Source organism: Oncorhynchus tshawytscha, linkage group LG01 (genome assembly GCF_018296145.1).
Source record: "Oncorhynchus tshawytscha isolate Ot180627B linkage group LG01, Otsh_v2.0, whole genome shotgun sequence".
Lineage (NCBI taxonomy): Eukaryota > Metazoa > Chordata > Actinopteri > Salmoniformes > Salmonidae > Oncorhynchus > Oncorhynchus tshawytscha.
The window spans coordinates 17,036,843-17,055,162 of NC_056429.1; the positions used below are offsets into that span (position 1 = coordinate 17,036,843).

Here is an 18,320-nt window from a genome sequence, read left to right on the forward strand (position 1 = left end):
TCTCATCTTGTTGCTGGGCCTGGTGAATCTGAGGGGTGGTACCCCCTTGAGAGAGAACTTTACCGTATCCCATATAAACATATACACACTACCATTCAAAAGTTTGTGGTCACTTAGAAATATCCTTGTTTTTGAAAAAAAGCTAATGTTTTGTCCATTTTAAAATAACATCAAATTGATCAGAAATACGGTGTAGACATTGTAAATTACTATTGTAGCTGGAAACGGCAGATTTTTTATGGAGTTTCTACATAAGCGTACAGATACCCATTATCAACAACCATCACTCCTGTGTTCCAATGGCACATTGTTAGCTAATCCAAGTTCATAAAAAAGCCGATACCGATTAATCGGACGATTTAAAAATAAATAATAAATAAAATAAAAACATTTATTTGTAATAATGGCAATTACAACAATACTGAATGAACACTTATTTGAACTTAATAGATCAATAAAATCAATTTAGCCTCAAATAAAATGAAACATGTTCAATTTGGTTTAAATAATGCAAAAACAAAGTGTGGGAGAAGAAAGTAAAAAGTGTGTTCTTACATGTGCCATGTAACGTTTCATTTCCTTGCTCAGAGCATGAGAACATATGAAAGTTGGTGGTTCCTTTTAACAGGAGTCTTCAATATTCCCAGGTAAGAAGTTTTAGGTTGTAGTTATTATAGGAATTATAGGACAATTTCTCTCTATACGATTTGTATTTCATATACCTTTGACTATTGGATGTTCTTATAGGCACTTTAGTATTGCCAGTGTAACAGTATAGCTTCCGTCCCTCTCCTCGCCCTTACCTGGGCTCGAACCAGGAACACATCGACAACAGCCACCCTCGAAGCAGCGTTACCCATTGCTCCAGAATAGCCGCGGCCCTTGCAGAGCAAGGGAAACAACCATTCCAAGTCTCAGAGCGAGTGACGTTTGAAACGCTATTAGCGCGCACCCCGCTAACTAGCTAGCCATTTCACATCGGTTACACCAGCCTAATCTCGGGAGTTGATAGGCTTGAAGTCATAAACAGATCAATGCTGGAAGCACAGCGACTAGCTGTTGGCAAAACGCACTAAAGTGCTGTTTGAATGAATGCTTACTAGCCTGCTAGTGCCTACCGTCGCTCAGACTGCTCTATCAAATCATAGACTTAATTATAACATAGTAACACACAGAAATATGAGCCTTAGTTTCCGGATTCGACCATATTAATGACCTATCATCTCGAAAACAAGACGTTTATTATTTCAGTGAAATACGGAACCGTTACGTATTTTATCGAACGGGTGGCATCCATAAGTCTAAATATTCCTGTTACATTGCACAACCTTCAATGTTATGTCATAATTACGTAAAATGCTGGCAAATTACTTAGCAACGAGCCAGGCACCTCAAACGGTTGCATATACACTGACTCTGCATGCAATGAATGCAAGAGAATTGACACAATTTCACCTTGTTAATATTGCCTGCTAACCTGGATTTCTTTTAGCAAAATATGAAGGGTTAAAAATATATACTTCTGTGTATTGATTTTAAGAAAGGCATTGGTGTTTATGGTTAGGTACAGTCGTGCAACGATTGTGCTTATTTCGCAAATGCGCTTTTGTTAAATCATCCTCAGTTTGGCGAAGTTGGCTGTCTTTGTTAGGAAGAAATAGTCTTCACAGAGTTCGCAATGAGCCAGGTTAGCAGGCAATATTAACTAAATATGCAGGATTAAAAATATATACTTGTGTATTGATTTTAAGAAAGGCATTGATGTTTATGGTTAGGTACACATTGGAGCAAGACAGTCCTTTTTCGCGAATATGCACCGCATCGATTATATACAACGCAAGACACTCTAGATAAACTAGTAATATCATCAACCATGTGTAGTTAACTAGTGATTATGATTGATTGATTGTTTTTTATAAGATTAGTTTAATGCTAGCTAGCAACTTACCTTGGCTTCTTACTGCATTCGCGTAACAGGCAGTCTCCTCGTGGAGTGCAATGTAATCAGGTGGTTAGAGAGTTGGACTAGATAACTGTAAGGTTGCAAGATTGAATCCCCGAGCTGACAAGGTAAAAATCTGTCATTCTGTCCCTGAACAAGACAGTTAACCCACCGTTCCTAGGCCTAGTTAAATAAAGGTGTACATTTTTTTTCTATCGGCCAAATCGGTGTCCAAAATTCAGGAAGACCCAGAGTTACCTCTGCTGAGGGGATAAGAGGATAAGTTTGTTAGTTACAAACCTCAGAAATGTCAGCCCAAATAAATTGCAGGCCAAATAGCTCAAGTAACAGACACCTCTCAACATCAACTATTTAGAGGAGACTGCGTGAATCAGGCCTTCATTGTCGAATTGTTTCAAAGAAATCACTACTAAAGGACACCAATAAGAAAAAGAGACTTGCTTGGGCCAAGAAACACAAGCAAGGGACATTAAATTGGTTGAAATCTGTCCTTTGGTCTGATGAGTCCAAATTTGACAACCACCATGTCTTTGTGACGCAGAGTAGGTGAACAGATCTCTGCATGTGTGGTTCCCACCGTGAAGCATGGAGGAGGTGGTGTGATGGGGTATTGCTGGTGACACTGTCAGTGATTTATTTAGAATTCACGGCACACTTAACCAGCATGGCACATGTGGGACGTCCGTCATATGTGGGACGTCCTTGTTAGAAAAGCATTCCAGGTGAAGCTGGTTGAGAGAATGCGAAGAGTGTGCAAAGCTGTCCAAGGCAACGAGTGGCTACTTGAAGAAACTAAAATATATATATATATTTTGACTTGTTTAAACACTTTTCTGGTTACTACATGATTGTGTTTTTTCATAGTTTTGATGTATTCACTATTATTCTACAATGTAGAAAATAGTAAAAATAAAGTAAAACTTCTTACGGCTGAAATCCCGTTAACAGGATCGATTTGACAACAGCCAGTGAAAGTGCAGGGCACCAAATAAAAAACTGAAATCTCATCATTAAAATTCCTCAAACAAACAAGTATTATATACCATTTTAAAGATAAACTTGTTAATCCCACCACAGTGTCCGATTTCAAAAAGGCTTTACGAAGAAAGCATACCATGCGATTATGTTAGGTCAGCCCCAATTCACAGAAAAACACAGCCATTTTCCAGCCAAAGAGGAGTCACAAAAAGCAGAAATAGAGAACATTAATCACTAACCTTTTGATGATCTTCATCAGATGGCACTTATAGGACTTCATGTTACACAATACTATACATGTATGTTTTGTTCGATAAAGTTTATATTTATAGCCAAAGATCTGTTTACATTGGCACGTTATGTTCAGTAATGTTTTGCTTCCAAAATATCCAGTGATTTTGCAGAGCCACATCAATTTACAGAAATACTCATCATAAATGTTGATGATAATACAATTGTTAAGCATGGAATTAAAGATATACTTCTCCTTAATGCAACCACTGTCAGATTTCAAAAAAGCTTTACGGAAAAAGCACACAATGTATTAATCTGAGTACAGTGCTCAGGCACCAAAACTAGCCATACAGATACCCGCCATTTTGTGGAGTCAACAGAAGTCAGAAATAGCATTATAAATATTCACTTACCTTTGATGATCTTCATCGGAATGCACTCCCAGGAATCCCAGTTCCACAAAAAAAAATAGTTTTGTTCGATAAAGTCCATTTATGTCCAAATACCTCCTTTCTGTTTGCGCGTTTTGTTCACAAATCCAAATTCACAAGGCGCAGGCACTTAGTTCAGACGACGGTTCCATTACAGTTCATAGAAACATGTGAAACGATGTATAGAGTTTAGGATGTTTTTATCAGAAATCTTCAATAATATTCCAACCGGACAATTCCTTTATCTTTAGAAATGAACAGGAACAGAGCTCGTGCTCGAGACTTAGCTCATGGAATTTTGCCAGACCCCTTAGTCAAACGGCTCGTATTCGCTCCCCCTTCACAGTAGAAGCCTAAAGACTGTTGACTTCTAGTGGAAGCATTAGGAAGTGCAATCGGACCAAATTTTACACTATTTTGGATAGGCAAAGACTTGAAACCCTACAAACCTCAGATTTCCCACTTCCCGGTTGGATTTCTTTCTCAGGTTTTTGCCTGCCATATGAGTTCTATTATACACAGACATTATTCAAACAGTTTTAGAAACTTCAGAGTGTTTTATATCCAAATCTATTAATAATATGCATATCTTAGCTTCTCTGCACCTTATTCATCCAAGCTACTCAGTACTGCCCCCCAGCCATAAGAAGTTAATGAGTAGGTGTTCTAAAACCTTTGACCGGTATATGTGTAAAAAAAATTTTTTTGTATCAATTAGCTTGACAGCATGTGTTTTATACATTTTCAGTTACAAGTAACTTTGAGTTCTAGGTTGTCACACTAATTTCCTCGTGAAAATAAATAATTTTGTCCAACACTAAAAATGTGTTAATTTGGAGAATAGACTACTTTCAAGTCTCACATACTATAAAAAGCTCTTTCAAAATATAAATACTCTTCTTATTTAAAAATACTGCCACTTTATTTTCTAAAGGGATATTACATGTAAAAAAGATAAATCCCCTGAACAGGCGATACACTTCCTCTGACACATTTGAAGTTTGTTCAGGTTAATCAGGAGAAAAAAACACTTGAAACATCAAAAGTCCTCTTTATGATATTCAGAATATAAGTAGGCATCCTCAAAGACAAGTGTGAATAATTACTTTGTCACACAGAATCACAGTAATCATCCCAATTTAAATGACGGGATGTATTGAAAATATGGATGAAATTGCAGCGATGGTCTGCAAATAACAAGTAACATGCATCCTTGGGGCTATCGAGACATTTCATGTAATCTTTCTTAACCAAACACAGCTGTCTTGCTGAATTTATTGTCCAATTTGAAGGGAGATGCAATTCTGTTGGAAAAATACTGTTTGTTTAATTGAAGACAATGTAGATTTTTATCATTATAGCCAACATACTTTAGCTGATTATATTGTCCGAGGCAATATCATATGTATTATTCAATTCCCAGCATCATTTTTTAGAATCATGATTAAAGGAAGGTATTTCATATCACACGGAGGCATAACATGCTTGGAATGTGTAAATTCTGCAAAAATATTGCTGTTCTTTCCCTCAAGGTCTAGCTGAATGATGATTACCTCAACCCAAGCGTATACAGATGATACCCACAGCTCAGGTCTTCATCAAAGGGCCTACTTTTAGATTTTGCTCATGCAACACTGTGGATGCCAAGTCCTTGGGGTTCTAAAATAATAATAAAAAAAACTTCTTACCCATCCTACTCACATCCTTCCCCTCCTCAACCTCAACATGGTACACCAGTCCTCCAGTATCCCATCACCTCCTGTGAGTATCCAAGCTGTCGAGGCTGACTGGGCTCTGTCTCTCTTGCCCGGGCACGGTTGGAACAGATCCGGCTTCCGGGCCACAAACACCCCTCCACTCAAGCCCCTGCAAACAAGGTCTGCCCCTCGCAAATGTCATGTAAATACTAAGAGCTTTGGAGAGCCACAGTGGTGGATCTCTTGTACACAATTTATCCTGTCTGTAAGAGCACAGTCTTCCTACAACATGATCTAATGCCTAGTGAGCATTTATTGGGTAGGGGGTGGGGGTGCTGTGTTTCAGTGACTATGGAGTTAGTGAACTATCATCCAGATCTGGCAAAAACTGTATGGAGCTGAACTGGGCTCCTGTTTAAAGGCCTCCAATGAGCGGCACAATCTGAGTATGCATAAACAAAACAGTTTTGCTCCATGAGAACAATGGGTATTTTGCCCTAGAATGTGGTTTCTGAAATTGTGGAGGAAGTTGTCTGTTAGAGAGGAATCATACAAATAGGCACCTACACTTATACTGAGTGTACAACCCATTGAGAACACTAGCCCTTTCCATGTCATGTACATTTGAGTCATTTAGCAGGTGCTCTTATCCAGAGCAACTTACAATTAGTGCATTCATCTTAATACAGCTAGGTGGGACAACCACATATCACTTTTCCTGAACAAAGTAGCTATCAGCAAAGTCAGAGCTAGAAAGGAGAAGGGGGGGGGGTGTTAAAATATTCTGAAGAGGTAGGGTTTCAGGTGCTTTCAGAAGATGGGCAGGGACTCTACTGTCCTAGCTTCAGGTAACATCACAGAGAAGAGCTTGGACGTCTGAGAGGGAGATGCACTCCCATAGGGGTGGGAGGGCCAAGAGACCAGAGGAGGCAGAACAGAGTGCTCGGGTTGGGGTGTAATGTTTGAGCATAGCCTAGAGACTGAAGTACTAACACTAATTGCTATTTACCTAGCAGAGGTGAAGAGCACACCTCCCTGTACTAATTGCTGATTGCCTAGGAGAGGAGAAACCACTCCCCCTGCAACACAGCCACTGATTACCAAAACAAGTCACAAATTATTCTGCCCCTTTATCCTGATTCATATGTCAACAATCATCTGAAAGTTATGAGCAGTCAACAGTTCACCCACCAAGTAGGCTACTGGGAAAACAGGCCACACTTAAAGTAGATGGTCCTAGCTAGCAAATAGACAGTACTAGACAACTGATAAAGACAAAAATGATGCTGATCACTTCTGGAGAACTAAGTAGTCCTCTAGCTATAGAATGAAAACAGACTGACCAGGTGAATCCAGGTGAAAGCTATGATCCCTTTTTGATGTCACTTGTTAAATCCTCTTCAATCAGTGTAGATGAAGGGGAGGAGAATGGCTAAAGAATGATTTTTAAGCCTTGAGACAATTGAGACATGGATTGTGTATGTGTGCCATTCAGAGGGTGAATGGGCAAGACAAAGGATGTAGTAAATGCATTTGAACAAGGTATGGTAGTAGGTTCCAGGCACATCAGTCTTTGAGTGTGTCAAGAACTGCAACGCTGCTGGGTTTTTCATGCTCAACAGTTTCCCTTGTGTATTAAGTATGGCCCACCACTCAAAGTATATCCAGCCAACTTGACACAACTGTGGGAGGCATTAGAGTCAACATGGGCCAACATCCCTGTGGAACACTTTTAACACCTTGAGACTGTTTTGAGGGCAAAAGGGTGCAACTCAATATTAGGAAGGTGTTCTTAATATTTTGAACACTGTGTATATTCCTTGAATATTTTACGGAGCTAGGATAGTCTCTGTAATGGGACAGTTTCTACATGCATCCAATCCGGACCTTAGAAATCTACCTGCTACCTTATGAGTCCAGGGTGATATAGTGCCTTCGGAAAGTATTCAGACCTCTTGACCTTTTCTACATTTTGTTACATTATAGCCTTATTACATTAATATAACTATTCAAACCCTTTACTCAGTACTTTGTTGACGCAGCTTTGGCAGCGATTACAGTCTCGAGTCTTCTTGGGTATGACGCTACAAGCTTGGCAAACCTTTATTTGGGGAGTTTGTCCCATTCCTCGCTGCAGAACCTCTCAAGCTCTGTCAGTTTGGATGGGTAGCGTTGCTGCACAGCTATTTTCAGGTCTCTCCAGGGATGTTTGATCGGGTTCAAGTCTGGGCTCTGGGTGGGCCACTCAAGGACATTCAGAGACCTGTCCTAAAGCCACTTCTGCTTTGTCTTGGCTGTGTGCTTAGGGTGGTTGTGCTGTTGGAAGGTGAACCTTTGCCCCAGTTTTCATCAAGGATCTCTCTGTACTTTGCTCCGTTCATATTTCTGTTGATCCTGACTAGTCTCCCAGTCCCTTGCCGCTGAAAAACATCACCACAGCATGATGCTGCCACCAGCATGCTTCACTGTAGGGATGGTGCCAGGTTTATTCCAGGTGGGATGTTTGGTATTCAGGCCAAAGAGTTCAATCTTGGTTTCATCAGACCAGAGAATCTTGTTTCTCATGGTCTGAGAGTCTTTAGGTGCCTTTTGGCAAACTCCAAGTGGTCTGTCATGTGCCTTTGACTGAGGAGTGGCTGCCATCTGGCCACTCTACCATGAAGGCCTGATTGGTGGAGTCCTGCAGAGATGGTTGTCCTTCTGGAATGTTCTACCATCTCCACAGAGGAACTCTAGAGCTCTGTCAGAGTGACCATCGGGTTATTGGTCACCTCCCTGACAAGAGGCCCTTCTCCCATGATTGCTCAGTTTGGCCAGGCAGCCAGCTCTGAAAAGTCTTGGTGGTTCCAAACTTCTTCCATTTTAAGAATGATGGAGGCCACTGTGTTCTTGGGGACCTTCAATGCTGCAGAAATGTTTTGGTTCCATATCCTTACACAATCCTGTGTCGAGGCAATCCTGTCTTGGAGCTCTACAATTCCTTCGACCTCATGGCTTGGATTTTGCTCTGACATGCACTGTCAGCTGTGGGACATTAAATAGACAGGTGTGTGCATTTCCAAATCATGTCCCAATCAATTGAATTTACCACGGGTGGACTCCAATCAAGTTGTAGAAACTTCTCAAGGATGATCAATGGAAACAGATAAATGGAAAGAGGCATCTGATCTCAATTTTGAGTGTCATAGCATAGGGTCTGATTTCTTATGTAAATAAGGTACTTCTAAAAACCTATTTTCACTTTATCTTTGTGGTATTGTGTGTAGATCCCTGAGAAAAAAGGATATTTTATCAGTTTTAGAATTAGGCTGTAACTTAACAAAATGTGGAAAAAGTCATTGGGTCTGAATACATTCCGAAGGCACTGTGTCTGGGGTGAGATACATTCAAGACACACACCCGATGCGTGTGCACCCTCCTGACATATTTGTAGAATATTCTAACTCCGGAAAGGGTATGCGTCAACATGCTGACATATCTATGACATACTTAGGCATGAACGAATCCACATATTTTCTGAAATTTATCATATTTGTAGTCATTACCAAATCATTTATGTATCTGTTTTTTTTAAATAAAAATCATAATTTCAGTAGATATCCTTACATGATATGTAATATTGATCCTAGTATGTCTAAACGAAAATGGGCTAAATCCATCTCAAGATCAATATCCAGGGGCCAAATTATTTGACCTGACATACCTGAGCATACAGCACCATATTCAGTAGTAGGCTAGAAGGCATGGAAAGGCAAACATCATCATATTTAATCCAAGTTGCTATTTTGAAAGCCCATCTGTTATTTCTGTATAAAAAATGCAGCACAGCAAATCCAGAGCTCCAATTACAACACATGTTTTCTGTAAAGATGCAAAAGTAGGCCAAACTTTTTTTAAATATAGAAAATAAAAGTTGCAGACCCTCAATACCCCTGCCAGCCCTGTTTGTTATGGATAATGGATGTGATGGGAGCAGATTTGGTCGTCAGCTGTGGTCCCTCGTAGTCCAGACCCAACGTGGTAGTTTGGGTCTGTGATCCACACCAAACTGTCAATGCATAAAATATTAGTCAACATTTTTCGATATTGCAAGAAAATATTGTAATTTCATATAACCATACCACAAGGTACCTGCTTCATTCATGACGTGAAAACTATAGTAAACTCGTACATCGCCTTGGTCCGTACAATTTCCGTTATTATAGCACCCCCAAAACGTAATACTTCCAGATCAACTGTAATGTCAATACCATTGTAAAGCACAATTTCTCCCCTTTCCAACAGAATCAATTACATGGCCTAAACTGCCTGTTTCTGCATAATTCAAGCAGGCAATGAGCCCCGTCGGGTCTTTTTTTAAATGGCGGGTAGGGAAGCGAAACTAATGCGTCACTCGATCTGTCCAACTTATCGCCTCTAAAATGTCAATAAAACACTATAAAGAGTTTATATAATGTGTCATTACATACCTATTTGAAGGTTTGTGTTGAATTGGAATCGGGTTTTTAGGGCGGTGCTAAAGTGATCATAGAAGTAAACAACGGCTTTGAGAATGATGATTGCATGCAATGATGACGCAAAAAATGACGAGGTATCCCCCCTTACCCCCGTCACTGTCCAGTTCTTGTTTTTAAACGATGAGAGAAGTGCTACACCTGGTGGAGAGAGATTGTAAGACAGAAATAGTTGCTTTATGCGTGCTGTACGATACGACATGACATGTTCCGATGTAACGGAGGTTCCGTTTTTTCAACTTTTCTCCAATACTATAGAGCCATTACCATAGAAACGTAGTTCACACCCCCGATTTTGAAGTCAACACAGTCGCTACAGTCCCATTAGTTTTCTTTGTAGCGGTTACGCACATTTGTACGGAATGGGGTGAGTTTACGATAACTGGAACAAGCTAGCTAGCCAAGTTGCTAGTTAAGTTAGTTAGCTATCTTATATTAACTAGTAATACAAAATACTCCTAAAACATTAGCTGTCACCTTGAGGCTTGATAGGGGCAAAACATGTAATCCCTGAAGGGTTGGCAATTTTTCTATTTGTTAGCTAGCTAGGCTACTAGTTAGCTTTTACCCCCATATCAAGCCTAGTTTGCTAGATAGCCCTACTGGGAGCTGGCCGAATTAGCTACCGTTCTTGATTCTAGTTACTAAGATAAATAAAAATGAGCTACTCACTTTAGCATAGACTTCTTTGAGGTATTTTCTGAACAGCTTCTCACTTCTTTGTTTCTCCAGTTGTCCGTTCGACCACACACTGTTTACCAACTCATTTGTAGTACCCAAATTCAAAAATGCCCTTTGGAATTCTTGTTGTTAGGCTACCACTTACAATGCTTTTAGGTTGCGTGTGCCTTAATGCAGAGGGAATACAAAAATGATAACTAAGCTGTGTTCGAATACCCATACTGTATACTACATACTAAATAAAGTATATATTATTAGTTCATTTTAGTATACTGTAAACAAATGGTATCCTTTCAGTTGGGCGTACTAGCGCTTCGCCTGTCTACTGAAAGTTGTTATGCTAATTTGTTATTCTATTAACCTCTTGCTAGCTTGTTAGCATAACAAATTACCAGCTAGACAACTCACGATTTTGGGTGTGTTCATAAATTCAATCTTGAGTGCCAGAGTGTGCTCAGAGTAGAGTGCGCTCGCTCAGAGTGCGCTCAGAGTGCGCTCTGGGCATTCATAAATCCAAAGCATTGTCAGATTGTCCATTCAGAAACGCCCTGAGTTTAGTATTCAAACACAGTTCTAGTGTCTTAAAGAATGATATGGATTTAATCATGTCAAATTATTGAGCATGTCCGCAAAACTAAAATTAGCACCAGAAGTTGTTCTTATTTGGCATATCAAGATCCTCATATGGACCTCAGTCAAAAGCATATGCATTGTATGTGCTGAGAAAATACAGTGCATTCGGAAAGTATAACACAATACCCCATATTGACAATGCCAAAATAGGTTTTTGCCAAAAGGCACCTAAAGGACTCTCAGACCATGAAAAACAAGATTCCAACAGGACAACCACCCTAAGTACACAGCCAATACAAAGCAGGAGTGGCTTTAGGACAGGTCTCTGAATGTCCTTTGAGTGGCCTAGCCAGAGCTTGGACTTGAACCCGATCGAACATCTCGGGAGAGACCTGAAAATAGATGTGCAGCAACAGTCCCCATTCAACCTGACACAGCTTGAGAGGATATGCAGAGAAGAATGGGAGAAACCCCCCAAATAGAGGTGCGCCAAGCTTTTAGCGTCATACCCAAGAAGACTCTAGGCTTTAATCGCTGCCAAAGGTGCTTCAACAAAGTACTGAGTAAACGGTTTGAATACTTATGTAAATGTGTTATTTAACTTTTGTAAAAAAACATTTTTTTTTGCTTTGTCATTATGGGGTGTTGTGTTAGATTGATGAGGGGAAAAACTATTTCATCCATTTTAGAATAAGGCTGTAATGTAACAAAATGTTGAACAATTAAAGGGGTCTGAATACTTTCCAAATGCACTGTATACTATGTAGGCCAGTGGTTACCAAACAAGATTTTTTTTTATTACTTAAAAAATGTAAGCCTATGCGACACTAACTATTTAATAACCATTCTGTAGCAATGAGTTTTGTGCAGTAGACTAGAGGCCCACTACATTATCTCTGCATATTGCCTATGATTGAATTGCCTTGTCAATGTTGTTCTTCTCAGACCATTTTGAAATTATATTAAAACACAATTGTTATATGATCACACTGGTGATAGGTCATTTGTTGTATTACTTGTGAGGCACAGCTGAGTGAGCATACTGAACTGATGGCCTGCATCTGATGGTCAGTCTGAGCTGAGGGAGGGAGCACCTGTGAGGCTGCCTCTCACCTGACTCTCTTCTCACAGTCTTCCAGCTAATAGCGAAACTTAAGTCACACAGCATTATTTCTTCCTCATGCACCAATTCATGTTGTTACTCTTATGACCAGAGAAAGTGAAATATTCCTAGATATTGACAAAGACAAGCCGCTAATAATAACAATGCAAGCTTATTGGAACACACTGCTATACTCGCTCATTGCAGCGTGAGTGGAAGTCGCTTTTTTACAGAAATGTTTGGTTATCGACTAGGATGGTGAACACTGATGTAGGCCTACTCACAGTATGTGTCATCATATAGAGCGGTGGTTGATCTCCAAGGAATTCCATAGACTGTAAAAGAAGCCTGGAACACACAGGAAAGTTGATAATGTTAGATTTCAAAACGTTTAAAACCATGACTAGAGAGAGACTCAACGAATACAGCAAAGAGCTGCTGTTTTTATGATTAAGTTCATGTTTAAGTTATTCAGCACTTTTTATAATAAAATGCATGCTACTCCACTCACGCTACAACCAGCACTGCAGCTGTATGGCAACGCAGTGACATATTTCGGTAACACTTTATTTGTATAGTCCATCTCTAGATGCTACACATCAAGGATCATCATAGATTCAGCCGCGGGCTGATTATTTTTCTGGAGTGGATTGTCGGGGGGCCAGAACATAATAAAAAATGTATTGCAGATGTCAAATTGACCGCAAGAAGCCCGAACCGATAATAATACTTGATAATAATATTGGTAAATTTTAAATCACTTAACTTATATCCTGGTGTTTTTACAGTCTTTTATGTCCAACAATAAACAATAACTTTTTTTTATTTTTTTTGTTCTCAGAAAACTTGAGGGGCCAAATTAAACCATTTGACTCGCGGGCCGCCAGTTTGGGAAAGACTATCAGTAACATTTAAACTAAATATCTACTACTAGCCCTAACCTTATCTTAACCCTAGCCCTAACCCCTAACTTTAATATGCAACTTTAGCAAGTATTTGTTTATCAACAGAGTTTGTTGATGGTATCACAATCTGTAGATTATCTACAGATGAACTATCCAGACAATCCAAATAAAGTGTGTCATATTTCTTCAGGGTAACAAAGTGTTGTATGATCGTGGGCCTGTGCTTCCAGAGAAGACACTCACTCGCTGACATACTGTCGACTGAGCTAATCGGCCATCTGCACCCCGGGGCTGAGAAATGTGGACGTCAGAGTTTATGGGAACATAAGTTAAACAGCCAGCCAGGCCTAGTTGCGAGTGATACTCCAGACGAGACTCCCAACATTTTCATGTCAAATCCAGAGACATACAAATCACCGAGTGATATGTCAAATTTCTGCAGGATTCACTGGAGCACGAATGGTAGACTTTCCTTCCTCTTCCCTCCCTAGCACTAGCAGTCACTGACTGGGTGCCGCCTGGCAGCTGTGGGTGATAGGAAACATCTGCAGGAACTGAGTGAGTGTTCACTCGCCAGATAAAGAGAAAGGGAAGGATTGTTTTCAGAGGCATTTTGGTATTGGCAGTAGAAGAGTTGTTTACTGTACAACACATCTCAACCAGTCATGTATGTTTACATTTGAACATACTGCTGGTACTGTATTTTTTTCTCAGTGTGACACAATGGATGAATTTTCTAAAACACTCTTTTTATGTTGTCTTTCAGCACTTCTTTACTGTGGCCACCCTGGAGAGGCCTGAATAAACAGGAGAGCAGACGACGAAGGGATATGATTGTGGACTTCCTGCTTGGCAACTACAGGAAGTAATTGAGCTCTACAGGAAGTAAGGACAAACCCCTAAAGATATTGCTGTTCCATTGTTTTCATACGACTACGATTCGACTGCAAAGGCCAAGCTGTCAGCACATTGAGTAGTAAACAGGTACTGAACATTGAATTGATAGCCATGAGGGATTTATAGCTAGCTAGCTGGGTATCTCACAGACTAGCATTGGCAGAATCCAGTGAATTCCCAAGCCAGTGTGATCCAGCAGGCCCTGTAGACCCATTCAACACAGCTGCCACCGATATCAGTGCTTGGAGTCAGAAAGTCTCTTTTTATTTGGATGTGTGGCGCTAACAGACTAGCTATATAAATAATTAAATGGAGTCCGTAATTGGCAGTTCTAGGTAATTAGGACCAGGCTGTCTGCTAGCTTAGTCGTTGCCTTAGTCTGATGGCGCTGCAGAGAGGACAGTAATCACTATTATGGTGGGTTGTTGACGCAACAATAATCCCATCATTAGCCGGGATATCAGGGTTTATGTTTATCGGCCCCATTTCGAGAGGCCTTCACATATATTTATTTTAAAGGCTTTATATGTGGCCGTTTACGCCGGATACATGCGTCAAAGCCCGGCCTGCTGCATCGGCGGTAGGCCAACTGGTAGGCCAACTAGATGTCAAGGTAGACCCTCAGCTCGGTTTAGAATTTTCTGCTTGGTGACTCTGAAAAGCTTGTCCATATTTTATTAGTCAAACAGTTTGACTTTTCCCCTGCTAGCGGTGACACCTCACCATAAACAGCATTAGCAACCACCTCAGCAGGTTTTCTAATACCCCTGCAATCCTGTCATTTCATTCATGGATTCCTCCAGGGTTATTTTGGGACCATAGTGTATCTGCCTGTCTCTGTTCCTCTGTGTGAGAGATTGGATTCCCTCTTCTCTTCTCAACACCCCCCCAATTGTCAGATCTACATAGATAGATGTGATGTCCAGACCTGATGTATAGGGGACTGCTTTCCAATGAGTTTATTCACTTTCTTTACCTCTGAGTGCCCTATAGTACAGCGTTGCTACCCTCTTTTTATACCCTAGTTCTCTCAGATACAGTGAATGTTATGCAATACAGTCTGTTCCTACAGTCCTAAATGGTTTTGTAAACGTGGACCGTTGAAGGTAAGATGGGTGGAGGGAGAACAAAAACTCTAGTCTGTGTTTCAGTGTGCAGTATGCGTAAATTGCATAGGCTTTGAATTAAACATGTGGCACCTCTGCACTCAAGCGTGATGGACATCCAACCATATTGCAGGCAGAGAAAAGGACTTTCTAAGTAGGCTATTTATGGGAAGATATTGTATTCATTTGATTATAATAAAAAAATCCATTAGGCCCTGAGTGAATGGCACGGGGGAACAGGCGACAGCTCAAGGTAATAATATTCTGTGTCTGCTGCTCTCAACAAGGCTAGAGGGCCAGAGCTCTACTGATATTACTTTCCTTTGTACAGGAGCAGATACAGTGATATGGACAGGCATGTAATAAAGAAATACAGTGGGGTCCCAATTTATTGACACCCTTGTAAAGATGAGCAATAATGACTGTATAAAATAAAGAATTAAATATTGACCTATATTGAATGCTCCATAAAATTGGGAAATTATGATTTTTTTATACTAGTACAATTGCTCAGAAAAAAATGATTTTGATAAACAAGTCATTGTTTTTTCTCAAAAAAGATAGGGATCAAAATTATTGATGTCATTTAAGATTCTTCTAAATAAAGTAGTCCAAAGTTTTGTATTTGGTCACACATTCCTAGCATGCAACATCAAAATAATCTGAAACAAAAATTTACTGCAAATGCATCCAACAAATTTCTAAAGTCAAGGTTAAAGGTTAAAGTAGTCATTGCATGCGAGGATATTTTTTAAGAATATTTAGCGATGTCAGTAATTTTGACCCTACCATTTTGAGAAAAAATAATATTACTTGTTTAACAAAATCGGTTGCTCTGAGAAATTATATTAGTATAAAGTATTACAATTTCCCAAGTTTTTTAAGGGTGTCAATAATTTCGAAGCCCATTATATAAATCCATTATATAAATACATTTTTATTGAGCCATGGAGACAGAATTATGTTTGTGGTTGTAAAGAGAGCTGGAACATGGCGTAAAATAATATTACGGGCCAGTAGATAGGGCAGAGCTAAGCGATTCTCACCTCTCTGCAACGGTTACCATGTCTCCGTGGCGGTGGTTAATGGGGCCGGGTTGTATTGCGTCTGATCTCCACTCCTGTTGCTCACAGATTGAGTCATGTACATCACCAGAACTCTATCTCCTGGGGAAATAATGCTGATGGACCATCGTCTTCACTGTGCTCAGCAGGAGAGGAGAAGGGCAAACCAAGCTTCCTTAGGAATGTCCTGTGGGGGTACTCCCACCCGTTCAACCTCCACCCTCACAGTCATGCTTAAAGAGAAGGGCTTTCTTTGTGTACAGGAGTGTAGTTTTTTATGCTCTCCTGGGCAGTCAAGGCCCAGGTTGCAAGAGATGAATATAAAACTACCAGATGAGGAATCCAAGGTATTCTGAATGGAACCAGATGCGTGTCCTCTCTGGTTCTTCTCGTGTCCTCTCTGGTTCTTCTCGTGTCCTCTCTGGTTCTTCTCGTGTCCTCTCTGGTTCTTCTCGTGTCCTCTCTGGTTCTTCTCGTGTCCTCTCTGGTTCTTCTCGTGTCCTCTCTGGTTCTTCTCGTGTCCTCTCTGGTTCCTCTCGTGTCCTCTCTGGTTCCTCTCGTGTCCTCTCTGGTTCCTCTCGTGTCCTCTCTGGTTCCTCTCGTGTCCTCTCTGGTTCCTCTCTGGTTCCTCTCGTGTCCGGTTCCTCTGGTTCCTCTCTGGTTCCGCCTCTGGTTCCGCTCTGGTTCCTCTCGTGTCCGCTCTGGTTCCTCTCGTGTCCGCTCTGGTTCCTCTCGTGTCCGCTCTGGTTCCTCTCTGGTTCCTCTCTTGTCCTCTCTGGTTCCTCTTTGGTTCCTCTCTGGTTCCTCTCTTGTCCTCTCTGGTTCCTCTCTGGTTCCTCTCTTGTCCTCTCTGGTTCCTCTCTGGTTCCTTTCTGGTTCCTCTTGTTCCTCTCGTGTCCTCTCTGGTTCCTCTCTGGTTCCTCTCTGGTTCCTCTCTGGTTCCTCTCTTGTCCTATCTGGTTCCTCTCTGGTTCCTTTCTGGTTCCTCTCTTGTCCTCTCTGGTTCCTCTCGTGTCCTCACTGGTTCCTCTCTGGTTCCTCTCGTGTCTGCTCTGGTTCCTCTCTGGTTCCTCTCTTGTCCTCTCTGGTTCCTCTCTGGTCCCTCTCTGGTTCCTCTCTTCTCTTTGTCTCACTTGTGTGCCTTCTATCCCTCCTTTTGCAACCTCACATACTGCACTTTTGCATCTGCACTGTTCTTCAAATCAAATTGTAGTTGTCACATGCGCCGAATACAACAGGTAGACCTTACTATGAAATGCTTACTTACAAGCCCTTAAACAACAATGCAGTTTTAAGAAAAGAGTTAAGAAAATATTTACTAAATTAACTAAGGTAGAATAAAAAAATCATAAAAATAACACAATAAAATAACAATAATGAGGCTATATACAGGCGGTACCGGTACCGAGTCAATGTGCGGGGGTACAGGTTAGTCATGGTAATTTGTATATATAGGTAGGGGTAAAGTGACTATGCATAGTTAATAAACAGGGAGTAGCAGCAATGTAAAAATAAAGGGGGGGGTGGTGTCAATGCAAATAGTCTGGGTGGCCATTTGATTAATTGTTCAGTGGTCTCATGGCTTGGGGGTAGAAGCTGTTTAGAAGCCTCTTGGACCTAGACTTGGCACTCCGGTACCGCTTGCTGTGCGTTAGCAGAGAAAACAGTCTATGACTTGGGTGACTGGAGTCTTTGACAATTTTTGGTCCTTCCTCTGACACCGCCTAGTTTAAAGGTCCTGGATGGTAGGATGCTTGGCCCCAGTGATGTACTGGGCCGTAAGCACTACCCTCTATAGCACCTTACAGTCGTATGCCGAGCAGTTGCCATACCAGGCGGTGACGCAACCGGTCAGGATGCCATCTGGACTATTTACATTGACCCCCCCCATTTGTTTTTACACAGCTGCTATTATCTATGCACCGTCACTTTACCCCTACCTATATGTACAAATGACCTTGACTAACCTGTACCCCCACACATTGACTCAGTACCGGTGCCCCCTGTATATAGCCTCATTGTTGTTATTTTATTGTGTTACTTTTCATAATTTTGTATTTTATTTTATTTGGTGAATATTTTCTTAACTCTCGAACTGCGTTGTTGGTTAACACCTCTTATGGATAGGGGAGACGCAAGCGTCTCAAGTGGCCAATAGCCTCGGGAAATGCAGAG

General features: G+C 40.8%; 1 protein-coding gene across 1 annotated transcript in view; it reads left to right on the forward strand.

Annotated features, from left to right (window-relative positions):
• LOC112229182 (plexin-B2) overlaps window positions 1-18,320 on the forward strand; it is a 252,685-nt gene that overhangs the window by 98,965 nt on the left and 135,400 nt on the right. Inside the window, exon 2 of the mRNA XM_042302826.1 lies at window positions 13,845-13,963. The gene's annotated coding sequence lies outside the window, so the exon portion shown is untranslated. The remainder of the gene's footprint in view (window positions 1-13,844; window positions 13,964-18,320) is intronic.